This window comes from Elephantulus edwardii, unplaced genomic scaffold (assembly GCF_000299155.1).
Source record: "Elephantulus edwardii isolate Elephantulus edwardi_28Jun2011 unplaced genomic scaffold, EleEdw1.0 scaffold00020, whole genome shotgun sequence".
NCBI classification, from domain to species: domain Eukaryota; kingdom Metazoa; phylum Chordata; class Mammalia; order Macroscelidea; family Macroscelididae; genus Elephantulus; species Elephantulus edwardii.
Window position 1 is genome coordinate 4,722,830 of NW_006399770.1, and position 5,013 is coordinate 4,727,842.

Below are 5,013 nucleotides of genomic sequence, written 5' to 3' on the forward strand. Positions count from 1 at the left end.
GAGCGGTCGTCGTCTGGAACGATAACGGTGAGCTTGGGGTTTAAAGCATGGTATACTTTGCCGCTGGCGCCCTTGTAACACCAAAAAGGATTGTAGTCTTGAGCGTATTTTGTGTTGGCATCTCTGGCGGTTGTAAAGATCTTGGACCAGAGTGTGGCGTTGCAATACGTGTCGGGGACACAGTGTGATGGCTGCACAGTTACAGGGAAGACCCGAAGGGCAGCAGTGAGGGTCATGCGGGCCGTGAACACCACCTGCTCACAGTGGCCATGTAGGGCACAGTCGTCAGCGCTCCAGGCTGTGGGCAGCGTGAAGGTGATGTTGATCTCCTCATGGGCCTCCCTACCTGAGAGGCCGACCTGGTGGCCAAGGATGGTGGAGTACAGGTGGGTGACATTGGGGGAATACCCTCCGAAGGTTTTGAGTGGGTCCAGGGTCAAGGTAATTGCAACAGAGATGTTGACTGGGCCCGAGTCCTCCAGGGCCTGGGGGCCTGGGTGGACACCCTGGCCTGCCCGCTGGTTGTTGTGCTTTCTGGAGTAGTTGTGTTGTTTGTGAGGTGTTTCAACGTCTCGTTCTCTGATACGCACAAGTCCAGGTCATTGAAGCGCAGCAGAAACGTGTTCCAGTCCTCTGTCATCCCCGGGGACTTGATCTTGATCTTGAAGAAGTAGCCCAGGGTCAGGAAAGCAATGGCCATGGCGCTGACACTGATCATAATGACCAGCAGGGGCGGCCGGCTGCTGATGTACAGCTTCAGGTTCTCCAGGAGGGGACGAACATTATTCTGATCCACCCTTCCCGGCGGGCAGCGGCCCCCTGGCCCTGCCGGCCGGCTGTCAGCGGCCCCACGGTGCGCTGGTTCACTCACAGCAGCGCGGAGGGCCAGGGCGGCTCGGCACCATCCTCCCTGACTCGCTGGGGGCAGCGTGCGCCTCACGGCCTGAGGCGAAGACCAAAGGCCACTCCGGTTTGCGCTCCCGCAGCACAAGCTCCGCTCGGGCTCCGGCAGCCGCAGGCAATGATCTTTTTTGACTTAACATAACTTGTTTAAGTCTCTTTTTTTTTTTTTTTCATTTAGGTTGTTTATTTTTCATTTCAATGGACATCTACAAAGATTTTGGGATTCCATTCATTCATTGTTGCACCCTTCTCCCCGCACAAACCCCTCCCCCCTCCCATTTTTGTTTTTCTTTTTTTTTAAGTCTCTTTAAGTATCCCATTTCTGTTCAATGTTGTTGCTGTTATGTGCCATCGAGTCGCCTGCAACTCTTAGCAACAGATCTGAAGCCAGTTTCACTGACTCTGACATACCTACTCGAGTCTCTTGCCTTAGGTACTGTATTAATACATCTCATCTGGGGTCTTCCTCTCCTGCTTTGTACCTCCACCCTTCCAAGCATGATATCCCTCTCCAATGATTGGTCCCTCCAGGCCACATGCCCAAAGTATGTGAGATGAAGTTTCAAAATCCTGACCTCCAAGACCGACCTATTTATTTTCTTGGTGGTCTACAGTATGTTCAAGACTCTTCTTCAGCACCACAACTCAAAAGGCACCACAAACTCAATTCTTCTGTCATCCTTAGTCATTGTCCAGCTCTCTGATGTATAGCAAGTCATTGAGAAGACTATGGACTGGATCAGGCACAACTCAGTCTTTAGAATGACTTCGTTGCTTCTCAGTATCTGGAAAGGTCCCTGACAGCAGATTTTCCCAATGCAATTCATCTTTTTATTTCCTGACTGCTGGTGCTAAGAGTGTTGATTGTGGAATCAGGCAAGCTGTAACTATTAACAACCACAATTTCTTTTCCATCCATTATGATGCTGCCAATTGGCCCAATGGTGAGAATCTTTGTCTTCTTGATGTTGAGCTTTAATTCCTGTTGAAGAGTACAGCCCTTGACCTTCTGCAGCAAGAGTTTCAGGTCCTCAGTTTCAGCAAGCATGGTTGTGTCATCTGCATAAGGTAAGTTGTTGATGAGTCATCCTCTAATCCTGATGCCACATTCCTCCTCATAAAGCTCAGTCTCCTGAATAATCTGTTCGGTGTATATATTAAAAAGGTATGGAGACAAGACACATCTATGATGCACTCCTTTCCTGATATTTAACCATACTGTGTTTCCTGGCTCTGTTCCGAGGACTGCTTCCTGATCCAAGTATAGGTTTCACTTAAGCACAATCAAGTGTTCTGCGATTCCCATTCTCCTCAAAATTAACCACAATTTTGTTGTGATCCGCACAGTCAAATCCCTTTGCATAGTCAATGAAACACAGATTGATATCCCTCTGGTACTCTGCTTTCTGCCAAGATTCATCTGATATTGGCAAGAATGTCTCTAGTGCCATGGCCTCTTCTAAACCCAGCTTGCATTTCTGGTAGTTCTCTGTCAATGTACTGTTCCAGTCATTTCTGTATAATCTTCAGCAGAATTTTGCTTATATGTGATATGAGTGATATTTTACAATAATTTCCACACTCTGTTGGGTCATCTTTCTTTGGAAGGGGAATAAATATGGATCTCTTCCAGTCAGTTGGCCAGGTAGTCATTTTCCATATATCCTGGCACAGCCTGATGAGCATGTCCAAGGTAGCATCTGTTTGTTGAAATATGCCAATTGATATTCCATCAATTCCTAGGGCTTTATTTTTTTCCAAGTCCTTTGGAGCAGCCTGAACTTCTTCCTTCATATTTTGCCCATACATCCTTAAGTGTTGCAACTTGAGGTTTTAATTTGTTCTTTATTTCCTTCAGCTTAAGAAATGCCGAGCGAGTTTGGCCCTTTGATTTTCCAACTCCAGTTCTTTGCACATTTCATGATACAACTTTGCCTGTCTTCTCAAGCTGCCCTTTGAAATCTTCTATTCACCTCCTTAACTTCTTGATTTCTTCCCCTTGCTTTGGCTTCTCAGTGCTCTAGTACTATAATCAGAGTCTCTTCTGACATCAGTTTTGGTCTTTAATTCTTCTTCTTCTGCCTTTGTAATGACCTTTTCCATTCTTCATGGTTGATACTCTTGATATCCTCCCACAGCTCATCTAGTCTTCGTTCATTAGTGTTCAAGGCCTCAAACTCGTTCCTAATATGGTTCTGAAGTTCAGATAGGACAGACTCATGGTCAAATTTTGATTCTTGTAGATTTAATTTGACCCCCATTAGCTTTAATTTGAACTTGCATATGAGTCATTAACAGTCAATATGCCTCTGTTAAATAAAGAATTAGGAAAGTTTTTAGTCATAAACATTTGAAATCAGTAAAATTTCAGGTGAAAAATTTAAACTCAACATACTTTTTTATGTTGTTGTTGTTGTTATTGTTAACTGCCATTGAGTCGCAGGCGACTCATAGCAACCCTGTGAAGGAGAGTCCTCAAGGCTTAGGTGCCTCTCATCCTCTCTCCAGGTTCATAGGGGTTTTGGAGGCAAGCTATTACGGATGTGGATGCCACTTCTGCTTCCAAGCTTGTTTTAATCGGGGAGCTCCACCCCACACTCTGTCCGCACTTGGTAACCAGCCGTTAACGCATTTGACACATCAGCGTCACAGTGTTCAGCCTCACAGCAACCACAAGTGATCACAGTATGGCAACTTGCACACCAGGGCTATACGACCTAGAGGAATGTCTGAACAAAAACAATGAAAGACAGACCCGAGGAACGCGGATTAAAAGTCACCCACCTTTGGCTTGGTAGCATCGCCTTCTATCCACTGGGCCAGCTGATGTCTCTCTCTGTGTTGATGTTATTGTTGTTAAGTGCCATCGAGTCGCAGGCAACTCATAGAGACCCTATGAAGGAGAGTCCTCAACGCTTGGGTGTCTCTCATCCTCTCTCCAGATTCATAGGGTTTCCGGAAGCAAGCTATTATGGAAGTGGGTTACTTTTTTACAGGACAATAAAATATGGTAGAGTATAAAATTTGCTGTGTCGTTTATTCTGTGTACAACTAATAATGTCAAGCAGGTACTTGAAAACAACCTAAGAAACTAGAACACTTCAACCTGAAATATGAAGACTTTTTTTAATAACAACAAATATGTTTAGTAACTTTAAACTCTATTTCAGAGTACAAAAATCATTATAAAGTTGTTGTTGTTGTTTATAGCTGTCCAGTTGGAACTGACTCATGGGTGATCCTCTAGTGTGGGTTTTCAGTGCCTATAAACTACATTGAAGGAAATCGTTCATAGTTCTCCTGTGGAGCAACTTGTAGATTTGAATCTTTGGGTTGACTAGAGATCTCAAATAAAGTAGAAGAAGATAAGATATAAATATAGATACAGATACAACTAGTCAAGAATGTTGTTGTTGTTAGTAGGTGCTGCCAAATTGATTGTGATACATGTTGTTCTTGTTATGTGCTGTCAATTTGACGCTTCTCCAAAGACTGTTCTTTCTGGCAACATGTCCAAAGTATGTGAGATAGAGTTTTTAAATCCTTGCTTCCAAGGAGCAACCTGCTTTAACCCTCTTCCAGAACAGACCTGTTTGTTCTCTTGCCTCAATATGGCCATAGTATGTTCTATACTGTTCTCCAGCACCACAACTCAAAGGCATCAATTCTCTGTCATCCGTAGTCTTTGCTCAGTCCTCAAATGCATAGCAAACAATTGAGAAAAACATGGCCTGGATCAGGCACACCTTAGACTCTAGATTGATGTTGTTGTTCTTTAGCACAGTGGAAAGGTCCCTGACAGCAAACTCCTAAAGCAACTCCTCTTTGCATGTTGAAGTGTCTTTGCATGCTGATGCTCTTATTAGTTTAGATACATTTATGTTTCCTTGTTTATCATATGCTTTTTGCGGTAAAATGCTTGTCTGTCAGATATTGTACTAAAGCTGAGCCTCTAAATTAAGACAGACTAGAGAAAGATTGGCCATCCACTTCCAAAAGAACAGGCCTTCAATATCATTTCACCCCAGTCAAAATAGCAAAATTTAACAGAACAGCAAGCAACAAATGCTGGCGAGGTTGTGGAGAAACTGGAACCCTGATTCACTGTTG

The 5,013-nt window shown here is 44.2% G+C and overlaps 1 pseudogene; it reads right to left on the reverse strand.

The window, feature by feature from the left end:
• Positions 1 to 5,013, reverse strand: part of LOC102865868 — a 24,398-nt pseudogene that overhangs the window by 16,160 nt on the left and 3,225 nt on the right.